This window comes from Crocodylus porosus, unplaced genomic scaffold, assembly GCF_001723895.1.
Source record: "Crocodylus porosus isolate Cpor-Errol unplaced genomic scaffold, CroPor_comp1, whole genome shotgun sequence".
NCBI lineage: Eukaryota > Metazoa > Chordata > Crocodylia > Crocodylidae > Crocodylus > Crocodylus porosus.
In genome coordinates this window covers 3,684,666-3,706,212 of record NW_017728951.1, presented here as the reverse complement: position 1 = coordinate 3,706,212, position 21,547 = coordinate 3,684,666, and the positions used below count along the sequence as shown (strand labels likewise).

At 41.1% G+C, this 21,547-nt stretch overlaps 1 long non-coding RNA gene across 1 annotated transcript in view; it reads right to left on the bottom strand.

Moving 5' to 3' along the window:
• Positions 1-11,555: 11,555 nt before the first annotated feature.
• The window catches only part of LOC109323944, an 18,022-nt gene continuing 8,030 nt past the window's right edge, over positions 11,556-21,547 (bottom strand). Inside the window, exon 3 of the long non-coding RNA XR_002104794.1 lies at positions 11,556-11,566. This is a non-coding gene — a long non-coding RNA (uncharacterized LOC109323944). The remainder of the gene's footprint in view (positions 11,567-21,547) is intronic.

Sequence of the window (21,547 nt, the reverse complement as noted above, 5' to 3'; positions counted from 1 at the left end):
GTTGGCAGGACAAATTTGTTCTAAGCTCTCCTGTGGGCAGAAGGCTCCAGTCCTGGCTGCCAGCTCCTACTGAAGATAAGGAGATATGAAATACGCTGGGTATTTCTGGAAGTGATTTGAAAATCTTACTTTTGCCAGACCCCTAGTACCTTGAGACCAGAGTATGAACAGGAAGGTCTACTTTATTTTTATGCATATGGATACCATATTATGGCCATTTTGTGATTTCATCTGCTTTTAAATGTGATGTTTTCTGAAATTTTTTTGAAGTAAAAGCACTGCTTTGCTGGCACAGAATGACCTTCTTTTCAGTGCTAGCCATGTTTTAAACTTTATTTATTAATGAATCTAACATCAAATAACAGATTTAACATGTATAGATAAATCCAATCCCTCAAAATACACACAAAGACAGATATCTTTCTTCTACCAACAGTGCTACCAGAACCCAAATCACCATTCATAGAAGTCTTGTGTTCTTTTCTTCTATTCCTTTCAGTCTCTGACAATTCCTCTCTTTCCATTGATGTTTATGTGGCTTGTCATCTCTATGGCCAAGTATAGACATTATACTTCTACAGGTGTAAGTGACTGGAAACAGTCACTTACACCTGTATATACCTGTAACAGAACAGAAGTTTGGCACACTCAACCAGTCAAAACCTGCAACAGAACCAAAGTTTGGCACACACAGACTGGTTTAAAAATGGTGGAACCTGATTTAAAATTTTCCCCATCCTCCCCCTAATATATTTTGTTTGCTACTGATGTAAACTATGTTGCTTACATAAAAATGTTAAGTTAGATTGATTCCACCTCAGGCTTTTTGAAAGTTTGTACCTAGCCTAAGCAGTAATTCACTCCCTCCTTTTCCCTAGAACGCTACATAATACAGATCTCATTATCTTCTACTCATCTCTGCTTTTTAGCTTGTGTAGGTGATGACACTAGAATCGGAACCCCTTTATCATAGACCTGGTAGCAGTAGAGTAAGCTTTCTAGCACTGCCCCACCAAAGTCCTGAGGGTCTCAACTGAAGGAACCACTATCCAAGACCAGCTCAATTTCTATATTAATCAAATCCTCCTTCCTCTCCCCACATTCCTCCTTCTCTCTTCCCCTTCCCTCTCCCTCTGCCCTGCTGTGCTCTTTCACTCCCTCTCCCAAATCTGTATTTCACATGCAGGAAATGGATATACATTGATAGTCTGCTCTTTGCCTTGTGAAGCTATGAAGGTGCGATCCAGTATTCCTAAGTTTCTGAGACAAGCTTATAACTTTGGGACTTATTTTTTCCTTAATTAGTTGGAAAATTGTTTCAATAGACCAGGGGAGAGAATGTCCAGCAGAACTATAGTGCTGTCTGGCGCTTTTATGATACAGATTTGTTTCTGGGATGGTGATGACTTGACTTCAGTGTTTCAAGCAGGCTTAATTTCAGGAAAGAGGATACTACATTGTGTCATCTTTGAGATAACCAGGTAAAGGTTACTTCAGGTTTGAAAGTTTGTCACACACATTGGGAGCAACCTATTTTATAGACGCATTCCTGGCTTCATTATGTGATGTTTAGTTTTCTACTAGCTTGAGCTTTAGTTTGAAGTTTGAAACTGGGCTTATTAGTAACTTGAAAACTTAAGTCACAGCTCTTCATTAACAATTGTTTATAGCCCCCACAGAGCAGGAGATGCATTAAAATTGCATCATTCTGATTATCATTATGCCTTCATCTTACCTACAGCAATTCTGACTGAATTTTAGCATACATTATCTTGAATTGTTAGGGCTGAAACAATTACGTAAATTATACACTGTAAGTAGAAGACTTCAAAAAGTTTTAATTTTCTTTTTCCACATACAGGTCTGATGCTACAAACTTTCCAAGAAAACAAAACCTGCAGGCTAAGTAAGTTTTTCTAGGTGCTGGTCCAGGCCAATGACCAATAAAGAAAACTATGATTTCTTTCAAAAGTACTCATTCATACCTACCTACCATTCATCTGAAATTTGAGGCCATAGTCCTTTGTAGTAGTATTGATTTACACCCAGCATCACCCACCAGAGTTAATAGTAGTGGATTAAGATTTACTGGGCCCTGGGTGAACAGAAAATTGGGGGGGACGGACCAGGCAAAGGTAGTTTCCCTCTGTTCCTGCCAGGGGGCTGCGGCTGGGCCTCCCCTCCTCAGCATATCCAGGGTGAGCCAGGGGGCATGAGCACCGCTGAGGTGAAGGCAGCTCTGTCCCCTTGTCGTACAACCGGGGCTGTGGTCCCTCAGTGCTGTGGGATGAGCCAGAGCCAGGGTCAGCTGGGGGTGTGGGGCACAGGGTCCACACCACCCCTGGCTGCCTGGCTGTCCCATCCCATTGTGTCCCAGCAATGCTGGTACTGGGGACAGATGGCCATCTGCAGATAGTGGGGAGTGGGAGCTGTCCCTGGGGCTTCCTGGTAGCAGACGACCCCAGGAATCCGCCCCCTGCATGGAGCCCCATGCTCACCCTTAGTCCCTGACCCTGGCCCAGCTGGAGAGGTGGAGGCATACACTGCCTGCCCCAGATGCTTCTGGCCAGGATGCCCACCTGAGTTGTATTGCCCCAGGAGGGGCCCTGATTAGCAGGGGCCCTGGGTCTGGGCCCTACTGGCCAGTGCGTTAGTCTGCCCCTGCAAGTTAAGGTGGGTGCTTTTATGGAAATTGAGGTGGCTGAGTGTAATCTGTCTGCTCTAGGAATATGAAGAGGAGGAGCATGTTTGTGCGATACAAAATAGCTTATCTGCTATGTCTTATATTTGTACTTGTGCTTGGTTCTTACCTATAATACATCCATACAATACTTCAGCTTGCTGATATTAAATAATGCTTAAAGCCTGAAAAAGCAATCATTTAATGAGAGGATTACTATGAAGTACAGAGGTAATATAATTAAATGTATAGTCTAATCGGGCATTATGACATGGATTTAAAGATGGAACTGCATTATGCAAAAATGCAATACAACTGAGTTGTTAATAATCAACTGATTAATGTAGAACATTCAAGCCTAAAGGAGGATAGACTGAAATGATTAGCTAAGACACAAGTATGTAGGAGTGCAGAAGGCATAACTTATATGAGTACTTAATGGAGAAATTATCAGCGCACCAAACCAGAATAAGATTTAAATGAGAAATGATGTGGGGCCACTCATTGAAAACCATTCTGTAAGACATAATATTTCTCAGCATGTATGTTTTTTTAAATAGTATTCTGCTAATATTGGTAATATAAATAAGAATAACGTTTTGTTCTGAAAGATTCCATAATGGAATGAAAATAAGCTTTTTCATATTTTTGTGAAGTGGAATTTAAATGATGAAAAGTTCTGTTTTTGGATGTGGCTATCATACTGTCCTGAGGGCCAGCTCTGGATCACAGACAGCCTCTGATTAAAAAACAAAAAACAAAACTTTGTTGGAATTGATGCGTCTCCATGAAGCTTTCTGACTTAAGTGAAATATTTTGGCTTTGACAAAGCAACATATTTCAGTGTAACATTTTTTACATAAATATGGCAGCAAAGTTCTATTACTTGCCCATCCTTTCCCAGAATGGGAATTAAAAATATATTCCTACTGACTTTTTTTTATTTGATTATTCAAAAATGTATTATCTATGTCTGAATAGTGGGTCATTAGAATTTTTCACAGTGGCTACTGTGGACACTTGCGGTGTGACTACTATGTTTTAATTAGGTTTCATATAACTAGAGGAGTTCATATTTTTCATATTTAAGAGTATTTTTGTCTGGAGAAACTGTATTATTAGTCTTCTCTGAAACATGCATTTTGGCATTACATTTGTGTCTAATTCATTCATTAGACATATATGCTACATGGATTGTTACAAGTATTGTATATTTGTCAAGGACAGAGGTCAAACATATACAAATAAATAGTAAGCTGAGATGTCAAGCAGATAATGGCACCTTTCTAAAAATTAACTTACCATTAGCATGTAGAGGACAGCAGCAAACTTGTCTTTTGGCAAGGCAAGAGATTTCACTTTGAAACTGGGAGGTTAAAAAGAGAAAGAGAAGTTAGGCATTTACTCAAAATGCGACATAGGGATGTGGACTGATGGCAAGATGAGCACTGTGTTTTTGAACAGGGATGCATAGACTGCTTGTGGATTTCCTCTGCTGGCCCTTGCCTTTATAGCTACTTGAAACTGGTTTGATCACACTATGTTTAGCAAGACTTGGTAGCCATTTGGCTAATATAGGAACCAAAGTGGTGTGAGGAGAGGTGATTCAGAGGCAGTGACTTAAAAAAAATGTTTTCTTTTGGATTTTTTCCTTACTGTTTTCTTCTAATCAATAGCTTCACAATCCTGCCAGTTTCGCTGTGCAGTCGGTCTCCTGTGCCCACAGGAAGCCTCATTGAAATCTGTGGAGTTCCATGTTTTACTTTTAAATTCTTTGGAGGAGGGGTTTTTGTCCTCATATGTTTTTAAATCATTTGGGACTTTCATCTCTCTGTATTACAAACAACACGTCATTTTGTATGAGACTATAAAAGTGAATATGTATCTATAACCCTGAAGCTGTGGATAGGAAATTTAAGATGCAGAATGATTTACAATTAACAAGGGACACAAAATCAATATGAAAAGGTTTTACAATATATTACCTGTAAGAAAAAGATGAAAGAAAGCATAGGTTCCTTTTTTAATGGGGAAGATGAACACAGAGCAGGCTGATATATTAAAGGTCGTTTTATTTTAGTTTTCCAAAAGTGAATTTTTATTTTATTTTATTTTAGTGCATATAATTATGACCAAATGTTTAACACAGCTAGAATTAAGGAGGAAGGAGCAACATAAACTTGAACAGATAAAAACTGGTTAGATGATATATGCACAAGTTAGATGTATTCAGGTTAGCAGGGGTAAAGATGCGTAGTGCTTAAGGCATCTTTCTGTGGTCCCAGAAATGTGAGTTTGAGCTTTCCTCTAATCATACCAAAGGCTGCCTCAGTCAACAGTGCTGTAAGAAGGTGCCTGCTTATTCAGGCCATAATGGTGCTAACCACATTCACTCTCTTATGTGCTACTGACTACAGAAACTGTTGTGCCTTAACCAACGTTTCCTCTAAGGTCTGGTGGTCCATAAGTGTGCTGCTTTGGTCTGTGGTCAGCTTAGAGCGATGCCTGCTGCTTTTGCTGGCAGTCCCAGAGCTAGGCACATCTAGGAAGAAAGGCTGTCTAGGAAGCCAGCTACTGGGCTTCTCCTCCTAAGGGATGGGACTTACAGCTCAGGAGCCTGGCTGCATGCACTGTTGTTGCCTTCCAGTCACCTTGTGGCTGCTTTCTTGGGCTGCCAGGATCAGGCGCAGGGAGAAGGAGGAGGAAAAAGTGCAGCAGCCTGGGTAGTCAGGGAACCTTTTGTCTGGCTACTGCTCATGCTCAGGCAGGTTTCTCTCCCTCCAGCCCAGCATCAAAGAGAAAGTGGCTGCAAAGATTCCCCCTCCTCTCCCCTCCCAGAGAGAGCCTGGAGCTGATGATGAATGTTACAGGACCTGGCAGGTCAGCCGGTGGGCTTGGTGCACCTCTGAGGCAGCACTCATGTGAACTTGGTAAAGAGCTGCTTGCCACCTCCCCAGGATGAGCTACATGTGGCCGTGCCTCCGCCATCATGTTCTGCTCACGACAGGTTGTCTGGGCTCCTGTCTCACTCTATCTGGAGCAGCCGGGCAGTCTCCTGAGCTAAATCTCACCAAGAAGGCTCACCGTTCCCCACTGGGACTGTCAGAAACCCATAACCATCATCTCTAACCCCCCCGTCCCCCCCCAAAGATCCAGCATTTTCAGGCTGGTGATCTTGACTTAGGAGTGCACAGGTATCTCAGTATGCCCACCGTTCCCCACTTCTACAGCAGCCTGTGGCCGGGTTGGGGTGGGTGCGCGGCATTAAAGTTACTGCGTGACAAGATTTTTTCTTGTGTGTGGCTGCACACACGTGCGGCTTAGAGGGAGCTTTGGCCTTAACCATCCTCACCTGATGCGTTGTTAGACTGAGGCCACTGTTTGACCTTCTGATCCAAGTTATCAGGATCTGAAAAAAAGTCTTTTTCAAGTGTTTAAGTAACAAGCTGAAACAGTGATTAAGAGGACAGGTGATGTCCCAGAGAACTGGAAAAGGGCATACACAGTACCTATTATTAAAGCAGGGTGGGGAAGAGGACCTGGGAACATGGACACCATTCAGTGCAACTTCGATATCTTGAAAAGATACTGGAACAAACTATTAAACCATCAATTTGTAAGTACTTAGAGGATAATAAGGTGATAAGAAACAGTCAACATGGATTTGTCAAGAACAAATTATGTCAGACCAATCTAATTTCCTTTTCTGACAGAGTAACTGGCTTAGTTGGTATGGAAAAGCAGTAGAGAGATGTATTGTAGCTTAGTAAAGCTTTTGAAATGGTCTAACGTGACATTTTCATAAGCAAGATAGAAAAATGTTGTCTTGATAAAATTACTGCAGAGTACGTATACACTGACTGTATAAATATTGTCCTCAAAATGCAGTTATCATTGGTTCATTCTCAGACTTGGAAGACGTACCATATCAGGAATTTGTCACAGACCTAGTTCTATTTGTTGTTTTCATTAATGATTTGGATGATAAGTGTATAAAATTTATGGTTGAACACTAGGCTTAGATCAGCTGCAAACGTTTTGGAGGACAGTCTTAAAAGTAACATTCATGGTAAATCTGAAAAATTTTTGGTTTAAAATAACAAGATTAAATGTTATAAAAATAGGTACAAAGTTACTGTACTAAGAGAGGAGAAATAAAAAAAAAAAGGTGGAATAATAGCTTAGAAAGGGACCTTGGGGTTATCATGGACATGATCTGAATGAGTGTGAGTGGGTGTTCCTAAAATCGATTATAAAAGTCTCTAATTAAAGTCAGTCTACCTGGTTCCACGGATAGAGGGAACAATTTCCCAATGTGGTTTTCCCCAGCTGCTCCCCCGTATTCACCTCCTGAAGGGACTTTGCTCTCCAGTTTCTCTCATGCCTCCGCACAAACTCTGCTCTGTTGTTCTCTGTCTCTGTGCCACAGATCTCTGTTCCCTTTCTGACGGCTGTCTTGTTTCACTCCTTGACTTTTTAAATGGGTCAGTTTCAATTACCAACTTTCAGGTTTGTCCGTTCTTCAGGGGCCGCAGAAGTTCCCAGTGCTGGAGGATGACATCATTCTACCGGGTGTCTCTCCACCAATCAGGTAAGTTTAATTTCTTTAAACTGTTTTCAGTAACAGGGCCACAGGCTCCCTGTTACAATGAGTCAATAATGTAATGGCCAATACTATTTGGGATGCACTAACAGTAAAGCTTTGGACAAGGCAGGGACAGTAGTTTGTGTGCAGTACTCGGTATTGGTGAGACCTCATTTAGAGATCTCTGTCCAGTTTTGGGCACCATACTTTAAGAAACAGAAGAACAAAATGGAGTCCAGAAGACAGTAGCAAGAATAAGAGGATATGACCTACGAGGAAAGGCAGTAAGACAAACTTTTAAAAATAAAGATGACAAGGTAGGGGAGGGGATTTGTGCTAAGCTTTCAAATGTATAAATAATTCTTACAAAGAAGACTGTGATCAATTATTCTTCATTTCCAATAAAGATCAGTGGGAAAAATGATCAGTTTGGTTTGTGGCAACATGACCCATACGTGTTTGTAATGTTGTTCATGCAGGCTTCTGCTTAAAAGGGAGACTATTTCTGGAGTATCATTTCATTTGATGTTACTCTTTTATTCTCTTGCATCAGCATAGGAGGCAGAGACGCTGCAGACAGCCTGTTTTTGAAATAACAGACTAAATATAGAACGTTTCTGTCTGTGTGGAAATTATGAACAGGATAAGATACTCTCCAAGAGAGGTGATATAATAAGAAGTGGAATTTAAGACTTATCTACAATACCTCTGAAGGAATCATGCCCTGCCCAGCCGTAGCTGAGGTGCATTTGGTTTCCTTGTCTTGGGCAGACTGGTCCTGAACATGTGTCAATAAGTCACCTCCTTTGTCTCTTGTCGAAGATTTGTCACACATGGATCATGAGTGAGTGGGAGGATGTTCTTCACAGCAGCCCTCCTGAGCCCAGCATGGACACAGACCAGACGTGTGCTTAGTTTCTTGAAATGATTATTACCACACAACATCATAAGGCAAATGAAGATAGCTTCTGTGCAAGCAGCTTTTCTTATGCATGGTGAAAGGTAGCATATGTAGGGAGCAAAACTGATCTTGAAGTATAAGCAGCTAATTAAGAAGTTATTTTTAGTGATATATGGAAGGAAGCGAAATACTGTGCCATCTCCTCTTCCTGGTGTAAACAGCCATAGCTATGTTGGAGTCAGTGGAATAATTAGGGTGATTTCTACTTGCTGAAACCCTTGGTCCCTATTTTTTGTTTTGTTTTCTGTACTGTGGAATTTCTTTTCTACCTCCTAAAAAGCCCATTAATGTTACTTTAATGCTGCTGCCGAATATTGTAGCACCATATTCTGCACCGTTAGGGGGTGCAGTTCTCAGAAAGTGTGGTTTCTTTAAAAAAATGAGCTACTATTACAAAACTAAAGGCTGTCCAACTGTGGGGAGAGTGGAAGAAGGAAGAAAGTCTGCATTCTCAAAATGAAATAAATTCATTGTAGCTTCTGGATACAGTGCTAGTCATGCTTGTCTGAGGAAGGTCAAGATCAAGTCAATGAAGTACACAATTGTGGTTAAAATCAGTTTTTTAAGGGGTATAAGTATGGCATAAATCCTAAATAATGTACGGTTTGTTAGTCTGTTAGTCCTCACAAGGTTCATGTGTGGATCTTCTTATACATATGTTCTTGGAATGTTGTTCTTGGTGTCGACATATGGGCGGTGTTATCTTTTACTACAGTGTAATTGCTCTGCTTTAAGTATAGATTGCACAGATGGGAGATTATTCAGGATCTGGTGGCATAACTCCATTGGAACCCAGAAGGTGGTCAAAAGCTGTATGACTGCTCTGATTATTCAGTGGTTTCCCAAAGATCCCAACCCCTTTGCTTTTTCCGTGGAGGATGGGGGAACCAGATATTTCTCCACGGCACCTGGCCCTGCATCTTCAGCCTCCAGCTGGAAAAGAACTTCGTAAGCTGCTGCTGCTTTTCTGCTTGATACAGCTGGAGGGCTCAGTGAATTGCCAAAAGCAGTCTTTTGCCTTTGCACTCTTCTAGCATGAAAGAGCAAAGGAAACTTCATTTGTAGGGGCATATTTGTTAAAGCCTGAATATTTGGAGAAAGTGGAGGCTGTAGGCCTAGGTGAATAAATTCTTAAATAAGTTTTATTGTGATAATAGTATATCACAGCGGTGCCCAACCTTTTTGCCTGGCAGGCTGGATGGGCAGTGCCCAGTTCCTCTGTGGGCTGGATCTGGCACCAGGGGAGGGCACAGCGGGCGCCATCTTGACATCTGGAGGAGTGTGGGGTGTAGGCTGGCTCCAAAGCAGCTCTGCAGATGAAAGGAGCTTGACTCAGCCCCATGTGAGGGAAGGGTGAGTGGCCAAGCCGCAACCTGGCCCCCTGGTCCTGTGGTGGGAGGGAAGGGCTGTGGCCTGCCCCCAGTCTAGAGGCAAGGGGGAAGGGCGAATGGACCATCTCTGGGGAGAAGTGGATACCTTGCAGGGCTTAGGGTTTGGGAATTTGGCAGTGGGGGAGGGCCACCACTCCCCGCCTGCCAAATTTCTGGACCTGTGGGGATTCCCGCAGGCCAGATGAGATGGCTCCACGGGTTACATTTGGCCCATGGGCTGGAGGTTGAGCATTCCTGGTATATCAGATTCTTACTTGAAATTATGAGCCCTGGGCTGGAGAAATCTTATTTTGTTTTCACAAATAACAGGAGGCAATTTCTGTAGAAGCTTTTGATTTGTAGGCTTTCAATCCCATAATTATTGAATGTACTGAATGCAAGTAGTAGTGAATGCAAGAAGAAAAGAGAGAGAAAGAGGCAGAAAAAAGGGGCAGTTCTGGAGTTCAGAAACAGCTAAGGAAGGAAAACAGAAGAAAAAGGAAGCTTCCAGGAGAACTTAAATCAAAAACTGTAACACATAAGGATACAGCAAAATAAGCACATTAAGCAAAATACATGTTAGACTGTATATAAGACAGGGACTGAATGGTAGTTAGCAGTGATGTATTAAAAAGATCTGACATTGCTTTCTCAATGCTTGCCATAATTTTATGGCCTCTGCTGGAGCAAAATATTACTGTTTAAATAGGAAAGCAGCAGACAAAGCTGAGCTGTTTGATTCTGTGTTTCAACACACAGTGGGAAGTAACATTGGATGTACTATATATTGCATCTACGGGTAGCACTTTCTGGAGGAAATGTCACACAACAAATAGATTCAGTACCAGCAGGGTGTGAGTATAAAGGGAGACATTGCCTTATACCAAAGTGTATGTAATCAGTTTTTCGATAGACCCATGCTTACCTCTAATGATCATTTCTAATGATGTGACTTTCCCTGTGGTCTGTCTATTAAGAGTTAATGCTGGCCAGGGATAGAGAGCCTGGTTGTAAGAGATCCTGCGTAACAGGCAGAAGGACTGTTCTGATCCACAAACCTCCCTTCCCCATATATTTCCTCTTGTCGGATCTGCTTTATGTGCCTTTTCCTTTCTTTCCTCATTCCTCCTTGCCTTCTCATTTCTTCTCTTTTCCTCATTTCTTTATTAATGTTGTGCTTTTGCAAATGTCTGTTCAGGTGCTAGCCAGGGTTTCCAACACAATGGAAAGAAGAGGGAAGCAGCCAGTAGGAAGTCACATTGTTGCCTTGCTCTAGTTCATTATTGTAGCTGGCTCTGAATTCTTTGGTGTCTGTCATGGCCTCAGTTTTACTGCAAACCAGGGGATCTCCGTGTGCAGTTTTTGTGTGTTGGACCGTACCCTACAGGAAATTTATAGCTCAAAAAGGTGTGTAAGATGAAGTGCTAATTTAGCCATAGGCATTCTCTATTCAGTTTGCTGATGTCTTAATGCATGTTATACTTCTGGAAAATGATTAATTGTATGGTTAGCTCAGTGCATTTTGATACTTGGCTAGCAATGCAGTCAGTGTATAATAGGTTTTGCTGTAGCCTTGATTAGCCAGTTGCCTGAACAAAACCTTATCTCCCTTGGCACTGTGGTGTCCTAGATGCACTCTGATGCACATTAAAGGAGGATTTTAAAAAGCTGCATAGATGAAAAGCCAGAGCTTCCCTATCAATTATTTACTCCTCTAAGGGCCTGGAATACTTCCTGTCATACAGATGCTAAATTGCTTGTACAGGGTGCAGTCTACTGTTTGCCTCTCCACCAAGATTACTTTGCAGTGGTAGTCAACACAGTGGAATAAATCCTGACCGCAGAGCAAATACAACTGTTCCAAAATCATATTCCATGGTAGGCAAAGCCATGAGGAAGCAGGGTAATTATCTAATAGTCCAAAATGAATTTTACATGATTCACAAGAAAGTGTAAAAATATTGAATCCACTAAATACTTTGGATGCTTTGCATAAGGCTTTTGTAGGCTCTCTTTCAACACCCATTTAGGTGGAACTTTCTAAATTTGGGCTGTATGGTTTCTTAAAAAAAAAAAAAAGTTTCAAATAGGTTATGTTTAATTCTCCACTGCCAATGCAGCTCCTTATACATTTGGATGAGCTTTCTACTTGCCTACTGGCAAAAACACAAGACTTGTGTTTTCAAATGCAAGGAGAGGAATATTAGGTTGCTGGGGGTAGGATCAGGGCACTTTTCCATATGCTGTCATTCTAAGCCATCAATCATATTGACATATGTCTCGTGAGCAGTCCTAAGCAGTTTTGAACATATAGCTAAAGAAAACGCACCCATCTTATTGTTATGCTGCTATTAGTGACACTCGGGAGAAGGATTTCTAGGTCAGACCAGGGCACGAAGCATATCTTTCAGTCTGTCACTCTGGTTCTTTTCTTCTTTATTTTATATGTGGCTGAATTATATCTGCCTATGGTCTCTTAGTTGTTTACAAGTGTAAAACACAACCATCTTCAGAACACTTTGTGGTGTTCCTCAAGCATGTAAAATGATGTATAGTTTGCTTTAGGCTCTCTAGATTGTGGATGACCATCAGAGACTATTGAGTTGTCTTTTAACATCTCTCTTCCATTTCTTAAACTGTAAAAATGTAAACAGAAACGTGAAGGACTCAAGACCACAGCACAGTTGTTTCCTGACACTTGATCAATGAGCATCTTATCCTGGCAGCATTACCTTAAGGACAGAATTGTGGAAAGAATGCTTTGTTTAACTAGATAGAATGAGGACTGAGTTCTAGGTTTCCTAAAGAACGTAACTGTGTGTGGCCTCAACTCGCAGGGTCATCACTTGACAAAGACAGTCTTGACAACCTGTCTTGAATCTGTTTCTAAGAAAATGACAATGAAGGAACTCTGCTAATAGCTAGAATCCTTGGAGTCTCAAATCAATCTCATTGCAGAGATGGGTGTGAGACAGAAAGGTGCACACTGATTGAGAATTTCCTTCTAGCAATAGAACAGGGCAGTTGCTGATACATTTAGGTCTACTAGATGCCCTTAGTATGACTGGATAGGGGGAAGTGCTGCATGCTTATAGTTTGCAGCTGAGTTGTATATGTTCAGTGGCAGTTTTTATTAGCGAATCCACATGCTAACTGTGATGCCTGTGCCCCTCTGTGTTCTCTTTTTCTGTTCAATGCATCTACAAGGCTTGTAGAATAGTTTTCTATTACGGTAACATCTATAGGTCCAATGTGAATGAAGTCCCTGTTTTACAAGGTCTTGTAAAGAGTAGTAGATACATGCCTTGCTGTAAAAGCGTTTAGCCTAAAGGTTAGTAAAGTAACATGAAGTGGTACTTTCACTATGCTGTCATCATTTAGCTCAATGTCCCAAAAAGATTGATTCTGCTAATGCTGTGGAATAAATGGCTGTAGTGGGAATAGTTCTGTGTGTGGCAGGAGGGTTTGTGCTCCTGCGACTTTAAGAAGCAGGCTGGCTAATGCTGAGGCAGCCTGCATGTGCAGCCAGGGTTGATTTATGGTGTCATCTGACTGTGAAGGAAGGCTGGGCATAGGTAGGATTTAAGCTCAGGCCCTGAGATGAGACAGCAGTAACAGCTGGGTGCCTGCTGAGAGAACAACTCCTCAGCAGGATGGCTGCAGCTCCAGAAGATCAACGTGAATGATATCACCTAAAGATATCTGGAGGTTTGGGGAGGAATTAAGGGGAGGAGGAGGTTCCTAGGAACTCAGGGAGGGGTCTGGAGCCAAGATTGAGGGGCTGAAAATGTGGGACCAAAGAGGGTCCAGGAACCCCAGAGGAGGGGGCTAGGTAGAAGAGAACATCAATGAGGATGCCATCTGCGAGGCATGGGGCATGGTGTAGGGGTGGAATGGAGCCATGCATTTAGCCCGTAAGGCAGGGACCACATGCACCTGGTGGTCATTTGAGAGCATTTTAGGAAGCCCTAGGGTAGCCTCCTGCCTATAAAGCAATACATCACAGGTAGGCAGGCAACTGAAGGGGTGATTGCCCACTAAGGGAGGGCTTAAGGGACTCCAGGGACTTCATGGCAACCCCTGGAAAGACACCTGTTACCCATGTACTTTTTAAAAGGTGGCAGAATTATTGGGTGACTGTCCATCAGGAACATTGTGCGGATATATTCTTTCTCAAAATTCCCTCTCTGGGCTTTTACTTTTCTTAACCCGAAGTTAGTACCACATTTTACAGTTCTTACGTATAACTTATTCCAATTAATTCCATTCTAAATGGTCAGACTGAACTAAGTGTTGATTCAATTTTTTTATTGAAAACACAGCACTCTGTATATCTGTACTGTTATACTTTGACCAACTATTCAAATTCTTGATATTTTATCCCATGCTGGGGTCTCAGTTTTATTGAAAGGGAATTTTTAATCATATAAAAATTGTTCCATAATTTGTCATAACAACAAAATTCAAGCTTTTTTGATAATATAATTTTGGTAACTTTTCTTTCTTTTATGTAGTCTTTTTTTTTTTTTTTTTTGAAGAATCTATTTTAAACTAGATTTTTCCTCAACCCTGTGGTCTCATTTCCAGTTGTTCCTTATATACCTCTTAGGCTACTCATTTTTCTTACTGTCTGAAAGCTTCCCTGGTTTGACTGCCATTGCTATCATCTTTGCAATGCAGGCTAGATAATGCCAGTCTGTTTTCAGCAAAACATGCTGGTTTTTAGGTGTTTGCCTCTTACTTTCCTATTTAAAATAGGAAAGTATCTTAAAAACATTTATTATGAGTTTTATGAATGAGAAAGGTGCTGGATAAATAATCTTGGAGAGCATGTGCTTACCTGCAGAACAGGGCCAATATTGGCACATCCATATCCTGAAAGGGATAAAAAGGGATTATAGGCTTCATGCAAGGCAGTGGAGATTTCTTGTCTCCTTGTAGTGGCAAAGTAGGCCATCTACCTTCTTAGGTATATAACAATGGGTAAATACTTCTTAGATATCTACCACATTCTTTTGTAAACTTATTTTTGCACAGGTTAGCCCCTAAAAATTATGTTTCTGCGTTATCACAGGACTTTATGCAATCAAAATGGAAACACCCATCCATTCATTTGCTGTGTGAGGGACATCCAGAAACTGTGAAGTATAACGATTTATACCAGTTGATAATCTGCTGCTCTATATGCCTCAGGGGAAGGTTATACAATTATTGTTTTAGTAAATCTTAATTTTATCAGGCAAGATTGTGGTAGATGATATTCAGTTGTCAGGTTCTCCTCATCTCTCTGGTCCCAGTGAGAGTGGCCAGTCTTTAAGTCTGGCCAGTCGCATTCTCTCTGCCTCTTCCTGTTTGCCCCCACAGCCCTTTTCCCCTTTTGGGGTGTCATTTATAATCCTTCAGTGGCAGTAATGACTCCTTAGATGGAGACAATTTATTCATTAACTCTGTCCGTACATGAAAAATAGTTTTATAGTTTTACAATGATCCACATGAGACAGATGTTAACTACATCATTTAATGCACCACTGGAAGGCATACATGTAGTATGGCGAGCAGGGCAGGGAGAAGAGCCTATATGGCACAGAATAATAAATTACTGGTTCAGAGGCTTATCTACCTAAGTATTCAAAGAAAGCTTTTCAGTTTTTTCACTTGTCTGTCTACCCTGCCACTTTTTTCTCTTGTAACTTCCTCCATTAGAACTAACAGTGGCTAACTTAGTTTTGTTTCTTCACTTTTTACCACCCTAACTTTCAAAGTTCAGGCTTCGAAACAGTCTTAAATTACCCAAGGGATTATCAATAATGTTTTTCTCTGCTCTCAGGCTATTTTCATGAAGGGCTGTTTAATATGAGCAAGACTTCAGAAAGTGAATAATAAGACAATTAGTATTAAGAACACTTATTTTGTTTTGTTTTCAGGCTTCTTTTATTAGTGCTTCTAGAAGAGAGTGCTTACATAAGCTAAGTAAAGCGATAAGAATAATAGAAAATGCTATGAATAGGGAAACAATGGTCTTGCTGCTTATGGTCTGAAATGCAATTATGCAATATTATTAGTATTTATCACTTATCTATCTTGTGGAAGTGTACTTTTAAGACATTCAGCAGACAACTTGGCATTAGTTAATTATGCCATGTAAGACAGTTGAGACTTTTCATCCTGCATGCATCACTGCGCTCAATCAAATACCACCAAGTAATACTTCCAAGCAAAAATCTCTCTTTAACATACAACAAAATCTGTTGAGCCTTTTGCCTTCACAAAAACCTGCTCAAGTCTGTTTGGCCTTTTCTGAGGTCAAAAAAAGGTTCCCTCACCTTTCCTTTTGCTCGTGGGACTTGTTTCATGCCCACTATGGATTACTGGTTTACTGAAGACCTTACCTTTTTTCCTTATCTTGGCAAATAACCTCATTCCAGGTTTTACCCTGTCCTAGCCAGGAATGAACACACAATTCTCTACACATGAAGTCCACTCACATAACCCTTTAGTCGCATGATTTCTCCTTAGTGTCTTTGCACTGATGGCACACAGATGGGATCCTTCCTTTCTCCAAAGGACTGATTATTTCCTTTCCAGCCTGAGAAAAGATGGTGTCCGTACACTTTCATATTCCTCTAGTAACTGATGTTAGGCTGAAGTAGAGAAGAAAACTGACTTTAAAATTAAAGTAGTGTTCTTCTGTGTTTTTTAAAAGCCATGTTTTAAAAAGCCACATAATGTGCCTATGTTATGAATATATATCTAGGCAGAAAAAAATATTACTGAGCAAACATACTAATTATTGTTCTGATCCAATGGGGAAAACCAATTGATATTTAGTAAGTTTTGAATCAGATTGTTTTTAATTCATATTCATGTGATATTTTCCTTATACCCATGCTATAAATCTATTTCAGTAAAGTGTCACTTTTGATAAACAGTTATTGCTCCTCTAGTATTGCTCCTCATGTGTAGGTCCATTAAGCTACACTGGAAACCCATAGAAAAATGAGACCACAGAAGTCCAAGAATGCCATAGTTACAAACTATTAACAAAGCTTTAATCAAGAATCTTATCTAGGGTTGGGTATTTGACTGCTCAAATAAAGTTTGGTCAATTGACTGATCATATATAGATCAAAAATCATTTAAAAATTGCCAATAGGTCCAAATAATACACAAAAAGCACAACTTTTCTACTAAGAAATGTAAAAAAAATCCAATAAAAATCATATTTCCGTTGAAAAAATTGAATCGGAGGGTGCTTTAATTTGACTGGCTCCGCAACTGGTGCCTTCTGGGTCGGAGAAAGCGGAGGGGCACCTGGTGTCTCTCTGGCAGACCCAGAAGTGGACTGGAAATACTTCTGATCCACTTCCAGGTTTGCCACCGAGCATGTGGCGCTCCATCCGCCCCAACATTGCAATGTTCACGAGCTGCACTGGTACTTCGAGGCATGTAAAAAAAACCATTTAAAACTGTCTATGTTCACATTACTGATTCTCTGAATCAGCATGGGATCTTCAGACTCGGATTCAGCCGAATTGAATTGGGGTCAGTGATCTGAATCAATTGAATTGCTGTCCCTGATTTGGGCTGAATCCAAATTTGAATCAAATGGGGACTGCTTCGCACATCCCTAGTATTTAATCACATAAAATTACCTATCTTAACATGTGTATTATGGAAAACTTAGACTCTGGAATCTCTTTATTTTAAATAAAAAAAATCATACATCTGGGTAGGTTTTAAAAATATCTTTAGTTGGATAAATAAAATCCTAACAAAACACAGTGTCAAAATATGTTCAACACCTCCAAGAGGTGATATAAAAAAGTCTAGGCAGCTTGTAGTTTGACTTACTGTTTATATTTAAAATATGATGCTTAGAACCCATACATGTGCTAAGTAATATTGATCAAAGGGTTGCCACAGCTTTGGATTCTTTTGATCCATTTGAAATCTTTTACCTGGCATATATTCAAATCAAGTGTACAAAAATATCCAATTAAGCAACCCAATCATTCTAAATGTTCAACCAAGCATGTTTTTGCTTTTGGTTACAAAATAAAAATACAATTATTGATTTTTTTTTTCTTTTTCTATTTAACATATTAAAGTACAATTCATTTTAGGCATATAGTTAGATATGCCTAGAATGAATGAATGAATAAATAAATATATTTTCATTTTAGGCATATCTATCTATCTAGCGAGCTAGATAAAACGTATCTATACACGCACGTAGTGTACCCTTTGAGAAAAAAATTTACATAATTTCAAAATGCTTTCCTTTTGGTCAAGTATTGTATTTTATATTAATGCCTCTGTTATTCACACAGACTGAGATGGTGAGGTTGCTGTAGAATGAAAGCAATAATTTCAGGACTGGTAGGGGTTTTCTGCCTGTTGATGCTGAACCAATCTTGCAGTGTTAAAAATGTAATTTCATTCTTTCTCTTATGGAAGGTTTTTATGTAGATTAAGAAAATAAATTACTGTCTAATATTTTTTCTTTGAAGGCTGCAATAATAGCTACTGAGATATTAGCTACTAAAGGACTCTGACATACAGTAACATTACTTGTGCTGCTGGAGTGTTGAGAATTGTTTTAGAAGAGTTAGTGGAATATTTTATCTGGGAACATGGAAGCAATCCAAGAAGAATCTGCCCATGAATAGCTAATGGTATATATGTGACCTCCTTCTTAGAAAAAAATATAAATAAAAAATTTACCTGGAATATTTTAATAGAATGTACCTGGAATATTTTAATAGAATGACTTTGGAAAATAAAAAGCATTTAAGAGAGAATGAAGTGATAATGTTTCAGCTTTATTTATGAAGCAACATTAAAGTAAACAAAACCTATGTTAGGAATTAGGCACTTCTGCCACAACTACTGGTATATTTTGACTATTTATTTTATTATCAGTGGAAAGGACAGATTCATTGCAGCAGTTATTGTTATGTGCAGCACAGAAAGGATAACTGCTTGGAATGTGGGAAAGTGAGGGCAAAGGTGATTTGTTTCTGTTTTTTTTAAGTCTGTTTGGGAGCACTTCTAGCGTAAATGAGAACAGCTCCATCCCAGAATCCCACAAGTAGCATGGCATGTGCAGCATGTGGCAGATTGCGTAGGGAACAGAAAACTGATCAGCAGATCAGGGAGGGGAAGGTGATTGGAGGGGATAGGGCTTATCTTGTGGCATGCCTCCCAGAAACATTGGCTCTAGTACCAGATAGTGACTGCAGAGCCAGTAGAGGCATCTGCTCCTCTAGGCCAGCTGCCAGTGGGCTGTGGTTGCAAAGTTGGCCTTTGTGCAGCACTACTGCCATGTGTGCCCCCTGCCCAGCCATCTGGGCAGCTATCGCCTGGAAGATGTTCCAGGTGTGGTGGCCTGCTTTGAACTGTCAAAGCATGTCCTTCCTGGCCCCACTTTGGCCAGGAGGTCAGCCACCTCCAGCTGCGTCCAAGGTGTCAGCTCTGAGCAGGCTCCTCTGCCTGTGTTGTGCCACTTGCCTCCCTAGCAGGAATTCTTGTGTTCCCTATTTGACAACTGAAAAATCCCTAATAAAAACATCCCAAAGTCGCTCTTTAAAATACCCTGAAATCCATGCTCCTGCAAAATTAAAACAAAAGACCACTATATATAGAGAGAGAGGGTGGGGGAAGGGGAGGGGGAGGACTGTTTGCCTCTGGTTTTCTTACCATAGAGCAGTTAGAGCTCTATGTGACCCCCTTCACTAACCAGGATGTGGGGACAGCTGCAGGACTTTGAGATGCTGCAAGAGGCATGTGCATGCTTGCTTGGATGTGCCCCCTAAGGTGAGCCATGGGACTAGAAAGATTAGAACAACTGGTCTAGAGAAATGGGGGAGGACAATCTTTTTGGCACAAATTAGCTCAGCACCCTCCCAGAATGCCACTCCGATCACTTTCCCTTCCCTAACCTGCAACCCAGCTTTCTGTTCCCGGCCCTGTGCTTCTTCCCTGATCTGTTGTTCTGCTTTTTCTGCTTTCTGTCTTATTTGCAGCTGTGCTACCTACCATCTCTGTAATCTGCTTCATGCCACACACAGGCTGCCTGTGCCACCTATAACTCAGGTTGGCCATTCCTTGATCTAGAGAACCACACAGGACTCTGCTCTGGCTATGAATCTATAAATAAACTTATAAATTATAAATTAAATTTTAAACTCTCACTTGCTTACTAGCCCTTGTTCTCTCTCATTTCCTGCAGATCATTTTTTTTCTTCCTCCAATTTTTTTATTTTATTTTATTTTTTCAGTTTTTCTTCTCAATTGCCCTTTCCAGCTTAGTTCTTCCAGCTGTTGTCTACCTCCACTGTCTACCCTCATATCTTCCAGGTTTTAATAGCTATTTCAACTGGCCTTCCCCTTTTCTCTTTTTTTCTTTTTGCTTCATGTGAATTTATTTCCCATTCTTTGCCTTCCTTTTTGCTCTTTACTTCTCCACATATTCTTTTCCCTCTTCCAAAACTCTTTTGTTTGCATGCCTTTGGAACTTGCTTATCTCTTAATATTACCCAAGCCTGGGAGCTCTGAGGCAGACATTCAGAAAGCCTGAGCCTGAATTGATTCAATCTTCACAGGTTAGTCTAACCTGACTAGGCTGAACTAATTTGAAAGTAGGCAGACATTCTCTCTGGACTGAGGAAATTTAGGCATATGCCTGCAGTGGCTCAGGCTAGAAGCCAGCGTGTGCTAGAGCAGCCCTCTCTTTCCTTCTGCAGGGAGCTGAACTGAGGGGGACGTGGCCAGGCCCTGGCAGGACTCTGTCATTAGGGAGGTCTGCCTGCACAGTCCCAGGCTTTTCTCTGCCGGCTGCTCAAGCAGTGGGAGCGTTACCAGCCCCCAGCCCTGGGCTAGCACTCTGAGGCAAGTGGGGTGTGTAGTACATGCATCTGTTGATGATATGGAGCTTTTCAATCTCCCTCCCTGCTGCGTCACACTTTGTGTAGCAAACTGACAGGCGAGCAAGCCAGCCCGGGGGGGGGGGGGGGCTGATAACAGTCTTTATCACTCAATTAGCAAAACAATAGCCTCTCTTCACATTACTTCCAAGCTCTTAAACAGCCTACTGGCTGACCTGTTGATTAGCTCCAAAAGCCGTAAGTGGTCACTGTTCTGTCTGCCTGTCCCAGTGAAATTGGAGAGACACACACATAGACACCTCTTGACATTAGCTAGCACACCACATGCTGATTAAGGTCCTTGCTGTTGCAGAGAGGAGGAAGGGATCTTAGGCAGAGTGGTGAGAGTGGGGCACGGGAAAGCCAGCAGACCCGTCTGTGCTGAGCTCCAGCCAGGGAGCAGAAGGGAGGGGCCAGCTCTGCTGTGGAGCAGAGAGTCCTGCCCAGCCCAAAGAGCATGCCAGGATGCTGGGGGACTCTGATTTAACTTAAACCAGCAAGGGGTCTGGGACAGACATTGCATAAACTGGTTTATGGTATCAGTTAAGTCTGATACTACGTTCAACCAGGTTTATCTCAAACCAGTTTCAGCCATTTTCAAATCAGTTTATATGCACTGAACAGCTGTTCTGTTACAGGTTTAAACCAGTTTCTGATCATTTAAACCAGTTTCTGTGTAATGTCTGTCGCTAGCAGATAAGTACTTTGGGCAGAGTAAAGGGAAGAAGGGACTCTGGTTGCTAGTCCAAGTATCGCAGAGCATAGAGTATCATCAAATTTCACCGAATTTTCTCTCTCTCTCTCTCGCTCTCTCTTTTTTTTTTTTTTAAATTGAGTAATCCTAGTGAGTACAGCCCCTGAAAGGTAATGGTCTTCTGGCAGCTGGGAATATGTAGTCAAATTGTAGGGAAGAGAGTAGATGGATACAGGGAAGTAGAGGAGAGAGCCAGAACTATGGGTGGCTGGTTGTGTAACTTGGGTCACTAGGATTCAACAGGTAAGAAGTGACATTGCTTGTTCAGCAAG